The sequence below is a fragment of the Furipterus horrens genome, unplaced genomic scaffold (genome assembly GCF_987537825.1).
Source record: "Furipterus horrens unplaced genomic scaffold, mFurHor1.1.pri manual_scaffold_3, whole genome shotgun sequence".
Lineage (NCBI taxonomy): Eukaryota > Metazoa > Chordata > Mammalia > Chiroptera > Furipteridae > Furipterus > Furipterus horrens.
In genome coordinates, this window is record NW_028327173.1 from 31,894,342 (window position 1) to 31,912,496 (window position 18,155).

Sequence of the window (18,155 nt, forward strand, 5' to 3'; positions counted from 1 at the left end):
GACCCTGACAGACAGGTCACTGTACCCTCTGTACTAGTACATGTAATCTGTTACTGTCAACTGTAACCGTAATGCCTCCAAGCTATTGATGATTCATGGATCTTGACCTTGTATCTCATGTGAATCCTCCTCAATAAAAGACACGAGGGAAGAAGGTCTAATCTCTGTTCTCCACTAGAGAGGCAGCCACCTTCCTTCCCCCAGACATAATAAAATGTCCTGGGTAAAAATTTGTTCTGCCATGGTCACAAAGCCTCTGCTGGACAGAGCAACTTCCAACCAAGCTTAGGGTGTGTGAGGCACCCCCGCCATATTACCTAACTCATTTCTGCACATTTGAACACCCTTCTTTCTGTTAAAAAGATTTTGACTATGTTTTTTAGTTCTTTAACAGCACATAAAATAATTTCAAGCTTTCAACTTCATTTTAGGGGAAAGGCCACCTTGCCGTTTTCTCAATGGTGGGCTGTTGTAGCTGGGTCATTTAGATTTTTTGAAAATGTAGGGATTAAGGCACTTAAGAAAAGATTTGAACCATGGTTACTTATTTCTTAATATACATTTTCTAGGTGGGAAATATGTGGCAGATAGTAAGTGGCATGACATGTCTCTAGCTCTTTGCATATTTGCTTATTGATGAAATATATTTGATTAATATACATATTATTTGTTTAATTTACACTTGTTCATGACTGAATGGATGAATGATATACCTCTCATTTCACTTCTCTGAGTCTCCCTGGCTGGAGCCCTTGTTTCTCTGATAACTACAATAGTGAAAAATACATGTATACTCATTGCCTGAGCACACTGCTCAGTGTTATGCATTTGTTTCCTCATCAAACTCTCATGATAACTGATGGCGGTAGGTGCTATTGTCATTCCCTTTTTTCAGTTGAGAAAACTGAGGTTTAGAGAAGGTGCCACTTGCTTAAATATGATGCATCCAGGAATTACATCTTATCCATAGAGGCAGCATATTGTGAAGCTGGTCAGAGTTTTGATTTGTAGGTAGATCTGAAACAAAGCAGGATAATCTTTGCAGACGTTAATCCACATTTTCTTTTTTCCTGCTCTAGTTTATTGGCTCAGTGATTTCTTGTCTTGAGAAGATTTAATGTAGAGCAGGGGCAGAAGGGCCAGCTCTCCCACTGGCTAAGTATATCCAGATTGGTATGCTCCCAACTTATAGCAGAATTTCAGGGGAAAGATTCTAAACATCATTTTTGCTATGCAGTTGACAGATTACTTAGCAATCATAATATTTCAAAAACTAAACTACAGATACTGATATAGGTACATTTCTTCCTTCAACCCAGTTATTTCAAGTGGATAAAAATCTATTTTAAAAAATATAAAGAATGCAAAAACAATCAAGTGACCCATCAGAACTATTACCAATATAATTAATTCTTTGAATAAAATTAGTAAAAATAAACTTGAGGCCTAGCTGGTATGGCTCAGTGGACTGAGTGCCGGCCTGTGACCTGAAGGTCTCTGGTTCAATTCCCAGTTAGGGCACATGCCTGGGTTGTGGGTCAGGCCCACAGCTTGGGGCATGTGAGAGGCGACTGATTGATGTATCTCTTACACATCAATGTTTCCCTCCTTCTCTTTCTCCTTCCTTTTCCCTCTATCTAAAAAATAAATAAAATCTATAAAAGAAAAAGAAAGAAACAAGAGACTTAAAAAAGTAATAAACTTGAAAAATTGATACTTCTGCAAATCTGCTGAGATCATTATCATAAATACAATACACATGCAAGTTTTGCAAAACAGGTTCTTGACTAATTTTGATAATCCCCATCTTTGTTTCTATAGTAGAATGTATTTCTTTATATTAAAATTTTTAATTAGCACAACAGATAATCATGATTAATAGAGCCAGTGCTACTAACCATGGGAGTTCAAGCAACTGAAAAAATGGAATTATTTATAATTTGGCTAATAGCAAATCACAAAGAGGAATATCTTAAGTTTATTAAAAATGTTTAAATGTAAAGACAAAAGATTTTCTTTGTTTATTGTTTGTCTAGTTTTACCTTAAGCACAGGTCTAAAAAAAATTCCAAAAATATATAGAACTAATAGACACCCAAATAGCCTCAGCAATTTTGAGAAAGAAGAACAAAGTTAGTGGGATCACAATACCTGATATCAAACAAGTGCTGGCGATGATGTAGAGAAAAGAGAACACTACTACATAGCTGGTGGGAATGCAGATGGGTGCACCACTATAGAGAACAGTATAGAGTTTTCTCAAAATATTAAAAATGGTACTGCCTTATGGCCCAGTGATCCCACTCCTGGAAATATATCCTAAGAATCCTGGAACACCAATTCAAAAAAATATATTATATCTACCGTTATGTTCAATAGCCAAGATTTAGAAACAACCTAAGTGTCCATTAATAGATGAGTGGATTAAAAAGGTGTGGTATATTTACACAAGGGAATATTATGCAGTAGTTAAAAACAACGTATTCTTAGCTTTTGTGACAGCATTGATGAAACTGAAGACTGTTATGCTGAGTGAAATAAGTCAGTCGGTGAAAGACAAATATAAGGTTGGTGCAAAAATAATGTCCTATTTTGAGGTCTATTTTAAAAATGAAAAAGCCTATGAGTATGAAAATATTTATTCATTAACATAATCTCCTTTGCTTTCTGGAACCTCATTCCATCTGCCAGCTAGCTTATAAATGCCACACTTGTAAAATTATTTAGGTTTTGAAGGAATATAAGAGTCCAGCTCATTTTCAACCTCTTCTCTTGATGTCAACCTAAGACCATCCAAATGGTTCTGTAGTCCCAGAAACAAGTGATAATCAGAAGGAGCAAGGTCAGGAGAATATGGAGGATGAAGCAATATTTCCCAACCAAGCTCTTTCAATAAATTTTTGGTGAGTCGAACTGTGTGAGGACAAGCATTATGGTGATGGAAGATGACACCCTTTCTGTTGACTAAGGAGGGTCGCTTTTGGTTCAAATCTGCTTTCAAACAATGAAGTTGTTTATAGTAAAGATTAGCAGTAATTGTTTGATTGTTGCCTAAAAGTTCATAATGGACAATTCCTCCCATATCCCACCATACACTCAATATGATCTTCTTTGGATGAAGTCCTCCTGTTGGTTGTTGAACGCTTCTTCCTCTTCCACTGATCCACGTTTGGCAGCATGTAATGTTATGGTAAAGGATCCACTTCCCAGCACCTGTAGCAAGCCTACCTAAAAATGATGCTTGAAGGTGTCGCGAAAGCAATGACTGACAACGAGCAACACGCTGTTGCAGATTCTCTGGAGACAGTTTGTGTGCGACCCATTCTCTATCTACTGGAACCTTTCCAGTCCTTTTCAGTTGGTGTAGCACGGTTGTATGGGCTATCTTAAATTGTTCTGCAAGTTCCCTGGAGGTAATGGTGGGGTTTTCTGTGACAACAGCTTCCAACACTTCGGAATCAAGTTTTTTTGGATGACCCTCTTTTGGATCATTTTTCAGACTGAAATCCCCACTTCAGAAATGGGAAAACCACCTCCTGCAACTTCTTTCAGTCACTGCATCGTCCCCATAAGCGCTCTGAATAGACTTTGCTGCTGTACTTGCATTGGCACCTTTATGAAACTCATAGAGTAAAACATTTCTAGTGTGGTCTTTAGATGGGATGAACATGAGTGCAAATATTGTGGATGATTATGAACAATACTTCAATAATATGAAAAAATAAGGTATAAGTTAGTCACTGTGACATCAAAAAATTATAAGAAGAGGCACAAGTTTAATAAATACTATCTAAAACTTTCTTTTAAAAAAGTCAGACATTACTTTTGCACCAACCATATGGTTTCACTTATAAGTGCAATCTACGGAACAAAATAAATGAATGAGTAAAATAGAATCAGAGGCATAGAAATATGGAACAGACTGACAGCTGTCAGAGGGGAGGGATGAGGAGGGCACTGGTTGAAAGAAGGTAAAGGCATTAGATGAAGAACATGTATGCATGACCCATAGACATGGACAATGGTGTTGGGTAGACTGTGGGAGTGGGGGACAGGCTGGATGAAGGGGAGCAAAGGGGGAAAATAGGGACAACCGTAATAGCATAAACAATAAAATATTTTTTAAAAATTTACCTTAAAATTTTAAGTTTCCATATTTGTTTACATAGAGTTTTGGTTTATCAGAATGGATACAATTTTATGAATGAAGTTATATGGTATTTACATTTAGAAAATAAACTCTTTTGTTTTCCACAGAGAAGTTTGGGTCCTGTTTTACAAAAATGTATGTACCTTAGTATATTTGTCTAATGCTGAGTAAGGTCCAGAATTCATTTTAGCTGGAATAGAGAACTCTGCTCTAAGCATTAAGAGTTTAAGTAATTTAAGGAAATATAAATAGTAGTCATGTGGAAAACTACTTACAAATAGATTATCTGAATTTGAAATATTGAACACTTCAAAATATATAATTCAGGCTGATTTTTCTTTTGTATTTCCTACCTGGGTAAAATGTTACTATTTAGTCAATAATGAGTGTAGATTAATGTTACAAAATTTTTCTAAATTTATGACTTACTATGTGTGTCTGTGAAATGAGAAGGACTGGTAGGAGAGGGGTCTTGTGATACCTTGGAGGCACCATGAGATACAGAGGACAGGCCTAGGTCAAGTTACTTGCTTCCTTAAGCTTTAGTTTGTTTATCTGTAATGTGGGACTGCTAACGCTTACCTGGGAGAAAGCAGATATATATGTGTGGGTTCAATGTTATTTTTGATGTTATTATTATTCTAGATGAGAGTCTAGCTTAGCAGGGGCTGTTATACCCAATAGTTATGTTACTTACTGATGATGAAATAAAATTATTTTTTAAATTGCATCCAATTCAAAGAAACGTGAGGGATTAATGAAGGCATGTAACTTACTATGAGAATGTATTTAACTTAATATTATACAAGTTGAGGAAAAGCGTGAAGAAATAAAGTCACTATCGTCGGCAGCCATCCATCTCGAGAGACGATGGTGTAGCTTCTTAAGAGTCTATCTGCACCGCCGAGAATGGCTGTGCAGTCCGACTCAGGAGTGACACGGTATCTGTCTTCTCCCGTGTTAAATCGACATCTTGCGATGACGCTGGAGTGTCCTCTCCAGTGAAGCTGAAGCTACAGAGCCTGGGCAGGGTGATATGGAGGGTCTGCTGTTGCCCATGCAGCAGACCCCCCCTCTCTTCGCAGCTGAAGGGTCCAAGGGAAAGACGGAGTCAATACAGCTTGGCTTCAGGTGCGCCGCAGGAGTTGCCGGTGTTGACTACAACGTCAAACCGCCTTAGGGACTCCGGCTCCGGATTTTCTGTCGGGGTTTACTCCCTTAGCCTTTCCCCTGAAGAGGTATGCCGCAAGGCAGCGGAGGTTTTTTTTTTTTTTTTTTTTTGGAGGTTTTTTGGAGTCAGAGTTTTCCTTCTCTGATGTGCCCGGACTGGAAGATCGAACCAGCGACACTTAGCTCGCAGGCCGACGCTCAATCCACTGAGCCAAACCAGCCAGGGAAAGTCACTATAGTCAAGCTATTAAATTACTAAGATCAAGTAGGTTAAGGCATGTTGAAACGATTCTACTCTTCCTTCAGCTTGCCTGGAAACTTAAACTTTTGAACTCTGTATCTCTATCTCTATCTCCATCTCTATCTCTGTCTCTGTCTATACCTATATTATCTCCTATCGATAACTCCCTGATTACTCTTTAAAGGACTAAGGAAAGAATGTTCATATCTCCAGACCACCTGACATCCATTATCCAGACCACTGGACATCTGAGAGACTATCATATCAGACAAATCCAGAGGCTAAGAATGCAGGACTGATTCTTTTTCAAAATATGCATTTACTATATGAACACTCAGCTTTTCTTTCTTCTTTGGTACTCTCCAGGTATTGCCTAGTTGCAGTTTTGGTTTGCAAACCATAAGACCCTTGAATTAATCTTTGTCAGTTATTTCTAGCCAAAGTCTCCTGAGTCATTTATGCTCCATCAGCAAAGTTTATTCTTGATCAGATGACTTTGATGTACTCTTAAATTCAACTATTTTGAGTTGGTACATTTATATTAAAAAGAGAAAGACTGGATCTTGATGTTTTAAAATTGAGTTATTATAATTCAAAAATGTTCACAAAAGGAATATTTTTAATGGGATTTACATTTTGTGTTATTCTCTGTTGTGGTATGAAATACCACAAAACATGAAACCCTACATCTGCCCCAACTTTCCCGTCTTCCTTCTAGTTTAAGGCCCATGAGTACCCTGCAGATTCCAACCTCTCTTATTCTTCCAGAAGTAGGAGGGGAAGAGGGAAAGAGAGCCTTTAACTTCCTTCCACTCTCAAAGTCCCATCTGGGCAACATCCTAATTGTCCTCTTTTTCATAGACAAACTTCTCAGAGTTGTTAATACTTTCTCCACAGTCTCAATTAATTGCCTTTATATTCACTTCTCAACCCATTTTATTTTGGCTTCCAAACCTATTATCTTAACAGCTTTTTTAATGGTTACAACTGACTTCCATGACACTGATTCCAATGAATATGTTTTAAACTTGATCCTTCTTTCAGGAGCACTTGACATTCATTTTTTATTTCAAGTGTCTCAGTGTTCTCTGCTTATACTCCACAACATTTGGTGCTCTTGGTTTCTCTTATACTTCTCTGCTTGCTTCTTTTCCTCCTCTGGAGGCTCATGCTTTTCTACCCAGTTTTTAAAATATAGGAATTACTCAAGGTAACAGAGCAACCCAATTAGACACATTCAGAAGTTTCCCTGATTCACCAGTTGTGTCATCCACAGGAACTGGGGAGATCAACACATCTGTTGTGGCTCACAGGTGCTGAGTCAAGATAATAAGAAGCTAGGGAAATTCCTTGGCAAGTGGAATAAGGGAAACTGAGACAAAAATAACTAAAAAAGGCCAAATAATTTGAGCAATTCACAGCCAGCTAATGAATCATAAGGTTTTATTTTCTCTAACCAAAGACACCTAAGAGCAAATGGTTTGCACATCATAAAATGGGCAAATGCATTGAAAAAGTCTTTTAAAAAAATTCAGTGAAGCTTAACAGAGCCTCTCACAACAACACCAGCTAGTACACTAATAAAGATGTGTTCCTAAAACACTTACCTAGTGGGGGGAAGCATGTACCACAAGGGGCCCACCATCCAGAAGATAATTCCATACTTCTTTGGTCATCTCTTGTATGTTAAATTTTTAAAGAGGCAGGTTTGGAAAGGTATTTATTGTATTATCTATTTTTACATGAACATGTCTGGGTGAGTAGATGTGGTTAAGTACAACCCCCAGAGGGCACACACCACTCTCTGAATGATCTCTGCAACCTCATCTCAGGCCACCATCCCACCATGAGGCCGCTCCTGGAAGACACCACACTGTTTCCCACCTCAGAGCCTTTGTACCTGCTGTTTCCTTGACCTGGAACACTTTCTCTACTCTTCACATGACCAGCTCCTTATCATCCTTCAGGTTTCACCTTAACTGTCATCCCTAGCAAGAGGCCATCTGGATCACTCTTATCCAAGCAGGTCCTCCCTGTTAGTCTCTCTTGGGACTTAGGGTACGGCTGGTAATGTTGGGTTTCTGAGTGGCTTGGCTTCCTCATCATTACAGTACCAACAAACAGGGAGCCTGGATAAGGTGATGTCCTGGGTCCATGAGTTCCCCTATGCCCACCCGCTCTGGTTTGAACAGTTCCTTGGCTTCCTGAATATCTATGAGCCTGACTATGCCAAAGCCGTGTACAGCAGAGATGGTGGGCATTCTTGGGAGGTCAGGACCTCCTGAGAGCAAAGAGCTTAGGGCACCATGTGGGGAGGAGTCCTGGGCCTGCACCGTAATTCTGGGCAGCTGAGGTTCTCATCCTATTTATCAGTGAGTATTTTTTGGGCATCCCCCAATTCCAGCTTGGCCCATTCTCTGTCTCCTACAGACCTTAAGACCCCTGATGTGTATGATTTTTTCCTCCCATGGGTTGGTGATTGGTCACCCTTCCTGCCCTTGGGGCTGGGTGACAGGATCCTTCCCTGCCCTGTCCCCACTCAATCAGTTATCCAGGGAAGTGGGGCCCAGGTACCTTCTCCTGCTGAGCGTGTCTTCTCCCCCAGACTGGCAGGGCAAGGGATCTGAGAAGTCTGTGAGGTGCGGTCCAGCTGTAACTACTGGGCAACACCTTATTATGCAGCCTTTAGGTTTTACCCACAATCTTCATTTTCATTTGTGTTTTTCTGTTTTATTGAATAAGTATCCTTTACATTGCTTTAAGTTATAGATAGAATGAAGTGAAAATAAAATCTATATTTTAACTCCCTGCCTCCAGGCCTGTTCACTATTTCCAACCTAGAATGCCCGGCTCTCTCACCATTGCTTGAGTTTCCCCCCTCCTTAGAAAACCCTACTCCTTCTGATTTCTCTGCCTACGACATGGGGTTGCTCATTTTTTGTTTTCTCTAGCTTTTTAGTAATGTGAGTTAATCTCTCTAAAAACTCCCAAGAGCACGGAATTGGTTTCTGCTCCTCCTTTTCCCACCCACACACCCGACAGCACCTGACACCTGGCTGGACACCCTGGAAGATTTCCAACATCGAACTCAGGAAAATAAGTAATGGAGACTTCATCCTCCAAAACTTAGACCCTGGGATTATGTGTGTCTCCCTCAAATGAATCTAAACTTTCTCCCACTGACTGAGCATTTTCTGCACCCCTGCCGGGTGCCTAGCCCACGTACTGATGAGAGGAGAGAAAGCAGGGAGACAGGGATATAAGGGCAGAGTTGTGGGAGGCTCCCAGAAAGCTTGCTGCAAAGAAAGGTCAGCATCAGTGGTGTGGTAATGAGTTCAGCTTGAACCAAGAGATAGAATAATTCAATGTTTCCAAGTGATGGAGTTTGGAAAACAGCTTTTTCTCCTTCACCAGAGGAGTCTGGAGGCTGAACATGACCACCCAAAGGCAGGCGGGAAGGGATCAGCTCCCTTGGCTTTGCCAACTCTGTTCATCCTCAGTTTCCACCTCTTTGTCTCCCAGCATTCCCTGCTCTGTCCAGGAACCCAGAAGGGTAGTCAGGTTCTACCATCAGAGTCAGCACACAAGACATTGGCCTCCTGTGGACAACCTTCCCTACACTACTCACATGTGAAAAGGCTCTGTTGTGGGAGAATAGGTGAGGGGAGCATCCACACACTAGAGGCAACAGGACAGCTGCCGCCGCCTTCACCTGGTTTCCAGGATGGCCCTGTGTGAACTGCAATGACACTCTATGCATGGACACAGCCCTTCCCTGGAGCCAAGCTGGACAGACTGGGCTCACCCAAGCCTCACTCACCACCGGAAGGAGTCCCTGTCCCTGAGGATCTGACAGACCTCCTCCCGACAACGATGCTGGTGCTCCGGGTATAAGGCCATGCAGTAGAGAACCCGGGAGATGCACAGTCAGCCGGTGCTCTGGGTGTATGGGCTTTGGCTGGGGTAAGTGGCAAAATGACATTAGAGGGGAGCTTTCTGGAAGGGATGGTGCTTGACAGACCTTGAGGCAGGCTGAGGTATGAGGTGCAAAGGAGGAATTTGGGGGAATCCTCTCACTGGGACCACATGATAAATCAGAATTTCTTCCCCAGTAGTCTCTGCAGCAGCTGCCTGCTTGCTACATATGCCTCTAGGGTTAAAGGTCCAAGGCCACTAGTGAGCTCCAGTCTGGGGGTGACACAGGCATGGAGGGAGGACACCTGACACTGGGGGAGGGGCAAGAGTGGAGAACTCTGGTCACAATTTGGGAATGTGTCTATATTGCTCTGGGGATGGATGATCTGTGCAGACATATCTTTCCTGCTATTGATGCTTCCCCTCTCAGAAAAAGGCCAAGGCCCTGGAAGGTTAGCCATGGGAACCTGCTTACTCCTACAGAGCCCTGTTAAAGCCTAGACCTCGTTGCTAATCTAAGGCTGCGATGAAGAAACCTTAGCCAGAGTGTTCATCATGCCACCAGTGTCCTCCTCTGTCCTGTCCCTGGACAAACGTTTCTCTGCATAAGTGAAGACACCTTTTCCATAGCTGTCACCTGGTGCCTGAGCCCAGTGGTCATAAGCAACCCTGGCCCATGGGTGGCTCCTAGTCTAAGACATGTCTCCTTTTCTTATCTTTGGACAGTCAGGAGGCCTATTAGGCAAGATTAGTGGAGGCCATTATCCCTCTTCAATATTAAGAGAAGGAACCTACCAAGATGCTCATCAGGGAGGAGCTTGAGTTGAGTGCCTGATTCTGGGCTCTTTTGACCAAGGCTCCATAGGTAGTACTGACTCTCTCTGAGGGCATGAGTTAGTGAGACTAGAGCTGAGAGCTCTGGAGTCAGAGGGGAAGTGTAGGTTCCATGTGGGAGGGGAGGGCAGAGGCTGGGGACCAGACAGCACCAGAGATGAAGTCCAGTTCCTGCTTCCAGCTCTCTAGCACACCCTGCTCTCCCCTCTGATTCCAATCACCTGTGTGCATGTCTGTGTGGTAGAGCGTGGTGTGTGAGGGGACATATACAGGTTTGGCTGCCAGGAATGTCTCCTTGTATGTGTCATACTGTTGTGCATGTGAGCATGAACTCAGCCTGGGTTTTTCCTTTTGCAGGAAGCCAGCAGGGTCACTCTTTGGTCTCTCACCTCACTTCTGTAGAATGCTGTGGTTAGACACATGTGCACATGGCTGATCACCCAGAATTCCATGTTCTCATTGTCCTGTGCTCTCTGAGCATGGCCACCCAGCACTTCTGCACCACCCGATGTCAGGGGATCTGCTGAACTTCTTGTTCTATATGATCCCAGCTCCCTTTCTTGCTCTGTATCTCAATCAAGCACTGAGTGCCCACCCTACCCCTTCTTAGAGTAGGGCTAAACTAGCCTAGTGGCCAGGGGACTGGGAGAGAGATCCTGGCTGCAGATGTCAGGTGGGGGAGAAGCCCTTTGGGGAGGCAGAAGGTGCATCCCACCATTGGCAGAGGGGTGCCTGGGTGTGTGTCTACGGCAACAGGACCCTGGGCTAGGAAAGGCAAGGGTGGGACCAGAGAAGAATCTGTGTTCACAACCAGCAGGAGGACAGGACTGGGTTGAGAGTGGCTGGTGGAGGACTGCAAAGGTAATGGACCCCAGGGTTAGGAGACACCACCCGCATAATCACCAAATGCGGCAGGGTTGAAGAAGTCCCTTTACCATTAGGGTAGCTGACCAGAGATGCAGGGAACCACCAGAGCTTGTCCTGTGGGGAAGGCATCACCAGCTGCCCACTGCCATACTCTCTCACTGGCTGCACCTATCTGCCCACCTGGGCTGCTCCAAGTGCGTCCTGGACAGCTGTCCCCTCCTCTGAGGTGACGGGTCCTGGCACCGCAAAACAGATATTATCTCCCTGCTTTGTATCGTCTCTCTTTCCTGCCCTTTTCTCTCTCTTCTCTCCATCCAGCTCCTCCCAAGAAAGAACAGGCACTTCATATGACATTGTGAACTTTATTCCAGGTAGGAAGAAAGGAGAGGGTGTGGGAATAACAAATGGGTAGACAGGAAACACAGAAAAGGGAACTAGTAACCCGGAATGATAGCAGTCACATAAAGACCGATTAGGCTGAATGATGGCTCCCAATATGTCCACAGTCTAATCCCTGCTTTATCTGAGTGGGCCAATGTAATCACAAATGTCCTCGTAAAAGAGAAGGCAAAGTGAAGACAAAACAGAGAGACAAAGGGAAGACAAAGCGAAGACAAAGCAGAGAGACCCTTGAAGGGAGCTGTTCAGAGGAAGCCTCCTGGAGCCAAGGGATGTAGTAAAGTAGTTCTAGATGCTGGAAAGACAAAAGTAGGGATTCTCTCCTAGAGCCCTGGAGGTAGTGTGGCCCTGCCAGCATCTTGGCTGTGGTCCTGTGAAACCCATTCCAGACTTATGACTCCAGTTCTTAAGAGAAAAATTTTGTGGTGGATTATGTCTCTGAGGCTATAGTAAATTATTACAGCATCTAAAGAAATGTAAGACAGGGAAAGAGAAGCAAACAGAAAGTGAAGAAAAAACAAACAAACAAACAAAAAAACCAGAAAGAGGGTTAGACAGACAAAGAACCAGAGGGAGGAGATCAGCTAGAATGGCAGGTGGTCAGATGGAAATCAGGAATTGGTAAGATAGACAGGGAATGGAATCAGGTAATATAGAGACAGTATGGCAGAAAGGAGATCTTCAGAGCTTTTTGTTGTTTCAATAAGGATTAGAGGAGCTTCTTGAGCTGCAGATAGATCCCATTCTTTGACTTCAACACCATTTCTGGTATGGGGATGGAGACTCTCAAGCCATCTGCCTCTAGCTCAAAGCAAAGCAAGGTCAAGGCCACGGCCGTCTTCAGCTTGTTCATGGCATGTTCCCCAATGCAGTTCCTGGGCCAGGGAGAGAAAATGTCATTTGAAATGCTCTTAAACCCTGTTTTGAGCTGGGAAGACACTGGCCACTGAGCCCTTTCCAGGAACACGGCACTCTGATAAGACTATCCAATCTCCTTCCTTTTAGGTCATGAACACTTCTTCACTACCTTGCTTGATATTCTGTCTTGGAACTTTGTAAAACCTACCTCTCTTCCAAGAGTACTTCCTAACTCTTACTTCTGTTCTTAGCAGGCATGAAATCCTATATAGGAAACGTCAGTGTCCTAAGCCACCAAATCAAGACAAGGGAATCATTAAAAATTTAATTATCAATTTGTTCACTCCTTCCACAAGCAGTTTTTGGTTTCACAATATGGAGGCCAGGTCAGGGCATGATATGGAATGGGGTGGGCCACACTTTCAAGTCCTTACCATCTAGGAGGATGATGTGACCTTGATCTGGAAAAAGAAGGAAATATGATGTTGTGTAAGGAAATCCAAATGGCAACAGGGAAGCTCCTGGGGCATACAGGGATTTGTGACCTTCAACCAGGTACACTACATGCCTCCCAATGAGTGGTCCAGACTCCAGCCTCTCCCTCATCCCCACAGTCAATCAGCTTATCAGCTTCCTATTCTACTTTCTATTGGTGTGCATTGTTCATGAATAGGGCTTGAACAGTTAGGACAAGGAAGGCGGCTGGAAATCCAAACACATGTAGATATTACAGATACAGTGAGTGGAAGAGCAGTGATGTAGAACAGGTAGTGTCTGGACTGTCCTGTGAGAAGAGAAAAAAAAATCTCATTTTAATACTGCTGATAATTGAGAAAAGCAATCTGAAGTTTAATCTTTATGGAAAATTTTAACTCTGAGAAGTCATATTCCTGAAGGGAGAAAAACACCAGAGTAACTGAACTTTAGAACAATGACTGACACTGAATTGTGGGTAGCAAACAGGGAAAGTAGCCAACTGAAGTCAGACCAATGTGTGCTTCTCTCTTTTTGCAGTCTATCCCACCAAAGCTTGACTGCATAGTAATTTCATGTAACCATGAAAACTTTTCAGTTGGAAAATTCTTTATATGAAGTGGAATTTATATGCCATAGATCCACTATCTATATAGTCTAACATTGGCAAAAAGCATAAAAATAAGGACAATTAACTGAGTTTGAGAGGAAATCAGTGGGTAAAGTGTGCCAGGCTCTGAAATGCAACCTTTCTTTTGTATATGTAGATGAATGTCTCCTTCCCAAAGCACCAACGAGAAAGGGCATAACTGTAGACACCACATATAAATGTAGGTGGTTACAGACATTGGAGTATGCATCTGTTGCACACCCCCACTCTCCCAAGTACAGGACACCTCACCTACCTTCGCCTGCCTGAGAGGGATCCACCAGTGTCCGTCTTGTTCGCCTCCGAATTCCAACCCCATTTCATGCCCCTTCTCCCCCTGGGCACGGCCAACCCCACACTGCCGTTCTCGCGTCCTCCATGCTTGGCACCTGGATCCACCTCTTATGCCCACTCTGTCCTCATTCTCAACCTGGTCCTCCACCAGCATTCCCTTCAGCGTTGAAAAACGCTCAGGTCTCCCCACCTGACAAGTCAAACACTCTCAGGAGTTTACTGTTGACCTTCGTTGTTTACATTCCTCACCTCCCACTCACTCCTCCATCCACTGTGTTCTGCCTCTGGCCTCTGAGTGGTTCCCCTGACATGCCTCTGGCCCAGGTTAGCAGGGCACTGCCCACCCTCCGTCCCTGCTCATCCACAGGACCTTTCTCTGAGCACGGCTCTTTCTCAGCCCACTCAGCTCCCCACCAGCAGGCCTGAGGGCCCCACAGCATTTTCTGACCACAGAAACAGAAGCTATAAGCTATCCTAAGCCTGAGTACTATCTAACTGCCTGAACCCGGCCCACAGGGTGGTTTGCTGTAACCTGAGCCAGATCACTTGAATACTTGCCCTGACCTGTATCTGCCCCAACATCTTTGGTTGTCCTTACTGGAGACTGGGCCACCCTTGGGCCTGTTTTGCTGAAGTAAAGCCCTGTCCCCTGAATTAGAGAGATAAGAGTGTCTGACGGGATTGATTAAACTGCTCTTCCTCTACTGCACTGGCTCTGCTTGCTCACTTCCAGTGATGGGGAGCTCACAATATCATAGCTCAGAGGTACCTGCCTTGCAGGCTGGTTGTGTAATGGGCCTAGCATGGTAAGAGCTCTGTAACCATGAGTTCCTGTTCTCTTGTTCCTTCCCTCTCTCTAGGCAGTGCTTGCTGAGCATCGGAATTTTTTCCCCATTGATACCAAGCTTTTGATGAGCCCCTACAGTTGGCTCCACCCTGCCCTATGGCCCAGGAGAAACCCAATGAAAAGTCCACTAAACTTCATGGACCACCTTCTTTCTGTGCATATGCAAATGATATCTTGGCATCTGATCTTGACAGGAACCCTGGCTGGAATGTGTAGTATGTTTTGGGGGTTGGGTGGGAAATGTCTAGAGTACTTGTTTTCTGCACTTACATAACAAGTACTTTGCTGTTTACTTAAATTGTACTTAGAAAAAATAAAGGAAGACTCATAGGTAGAGAGCAGGCTGATAGCTCTGTTGGGGAAGGGTTGAGGGAAGAGCAATCAAGGAAAAATGAAAAAGGACTCATGGACACTGACAACAGTGTAGGAATTGCAGGGGAGAAGCGGGTGAGTGGAGGTGAAAGAGGGTATTAAGAGGAGTAAATAGCAATGGAAAATATACAATGAAACAGTGAATAAAAAAGAGTTGCGGGCAATGTGACGCAGTTGGAAGTTCTTGGGAGGGAAGACTTCCTGCTGTTACTGGTCTCTTGGGGGATGCTAAGAATAATAAAGGAAATGGAGAAGCCAAAGAACTTATATGCAGGACCTATGGACATGAACTAAGGGGAGTGATTGCTGGAAGGCATGGGGGGATACTGGGTGAAGGGGGGCAAAGGAAGAGAAAATTGGGAAAACTGTAATAACATAATCAATAAAATATACCTAAAAAATGTCCTAGTGCCACACCAGCATGCATTGTCCCAACAACTGAGCAGCATAGCAGGCACGACAGAGAAGAAGGAAGCTTACAGAGACACATGCGCCTGGCTTGTGAAATGTTGGGACAGAGGAAAAGAGCCTCCTGCTGGCTTCTGGCACATATAGAATTTTAGGACAGAACTTTAAAACTTGGGGCACTGGAGACTCTCTCTTTCCTCCCCATCACTAGCCTGGTCAGAGGACAGGGGCCCAAGCTTTCCTCGGTTGGCAGCCTCTGGAGACCATGTGGTCAGGCCACAGGCCCCATGCCCCTTACCACCTGAGAAGCGGCAGCAGGACTGGCAACTGGCGCTGCATGGCTCTGCTTGGGCAGGTGCATGGATGCACCAGTGGGTCTATGGACAGAAAGATGGGACACAGTCACTGGGCCAGAGGAAAGGGCAGCATGTTACAAATAGGATGCACACAAACTCCAAAGACACCTGGAGCCGCACTCTGCCCAAGAACCCGCTAAGCCACCTGTATCTCCCAAAGGACAGTATTCTTAAATAGGAGGAGGGACCCCAAGCATAGCCTTGAACTGATCTGGCAGAGGGTAAAAGGATTATTTGCCCTTGAGTGTTTTAAAGGGAATGGGCAAAAAGGCAGAAGCCTATTATTCTTCCAAAATTGTATAGCCTTTACATAAAAAACTCTTTTGTTTTTTGACCAAACCTCTGCCTCCTGAATTTATGGGCAGTGGGAAGCAGAACACCATGTGGCTGTATGGTAATATGCCTATTTGAAATTATACCATTTTCTATTCTGCTTTTTTTTTAAATTTCTTCTTCCATTTTATGAAAGAATCATTATGTTCCTTGTTCAAAATATTTACAATTTTGAATTTTGCCTGATTTTAGGTGAAATCAAATTTTAAAATGTGCAATGTTTTTAAATTGTCAAAATAGATTTAGAGTTTTCATATTTCTTCAAAAATGATCCTAAGAATAAGTGTTGAATACTATTGTAATAATAAAACCCTGGCTGGTTTGGCTCAGTGGATTGAGCGTCGGCCTGCGAGCTAAGTGTCGCTGGTTCGATCTTCCAGTCAGGGCACATCAGAGAAGGAAAACTCTGACTCCAAAAAACCTCCGCTGCCTTGCGGCATACCTCTTCAGGGGAAAGGCTAAGGGAGTAAACCCCGACAGAAAATCCGGAGCCGGAGTCCCTAAGGCGGTTTGACGTTGTAGTCAACACCGGCAACTCCTGCGGCGCACCTGAAGCCAAGCTGTATTGACTCCGTCTTTCCCTTGGACCCTTCAGCTGCGAAGAGAGGGGGGGTCTGCTGCATGGGCAACAGCAGACCCTCCATATCACCCTGCCCAGGCTCTGTAGCTTCAGCTCCACTGGAGAGGACACTCCAGCATCATCGCAAGATGTCGATTCAACACGGGAGGAGACAGATACCGTGTCACTCCCGAGTCGGACTGCACAACCATTCTCGGCGGTGCAGATAGACTCTTAAGAAGCTACACCATCGTCTCTCGAGACGGACGGCTGCCGACGACGACGACTTCTGAGGGACATGTTTGTGGGAGACTCTTGGAGACTATTAGGGTTGGGGGTGAGCTAAGACACCCAAATTGCTTCTTGGGCACAGTCACCGAACATGTCCTCAGTGTGCATCTGTAGCGCTTCCCCGCTCTCCCCCTGTCAGCTGGGTGCAGCGTTGCCCCCTTCCCCGTTCTCCCCTATGGGGTCATATCATCTCTCTTCCATTTTGTTTTGTGCTCTCTGGCCTTTATTTCTACAAAAGGTGGCTTTTCCCATTTTTCTATATTGCTTTTCCTTTTCTGTCTTGCTTTCTTTTAGATTGGTTGAATATTTTCTCTCATTCTTCACCTACAAGTTTAAAATTTATTATATTATATTCTTAAGTGGCTCCCTAGACATTTTAACATGTATACTTTACATATTAAAGTTTACAGTTAAAGAAAAATTAAGACTTTATCTCATCCTGAATAATTCAAGGACCTTTGAACACTCTTACCTTCTTCTCCTCCTGCTCACATATTATTACTATCAGTTAATTTAGTGATAGCTCTTTAAAAACATTCCACAAGAGTTTATGATTATTGTTTTACGTGGTCCATGTTTATTTACATTTACCCACGTGTCTGCCGCTTTCTCTGCTCACTATTGCAATTCACACCTTCCTTGTGGGATTTACTGTCCTTAGTTTTGAAGTATGTTTTTAAGCCTTTTCTTCAGTTAGAGTCAGCTGGTGACAAACTCTCAGCTTTTCCTTGTCTGAAAATGTCTTTATTTCCTCCTCATTTTTGAAAGATCATTTGTCAGGGTATACAAATCTAGGTTGAAAGTTATGTTTTCTAAGATTTTGAAGATATTAACCTACATCTTCTGGCTTCAAGGTTGCTGTTGATAAGAAAGTCATTAGTCTAATTTTCTTCTTTTAATGGTGATCATCTTTTGTCATTGCTGTTCTGCAGGCTCACTATGATGTGTTGAGATGTGGATGTTTTTTCATTTTTCCTACTTAGAATCTATTAACGTCTTCATTCTAAGACAGTATTGTCTTTCATCAGTCCTACAAATTCCCACTTATAAAAATAATTAAATAATAATATTCTCAACATGTTTTTCCTCTGTTCTACCTCTCTTCCTATTGTAGAATTCTGATCAAGTGTAGGTTAGAC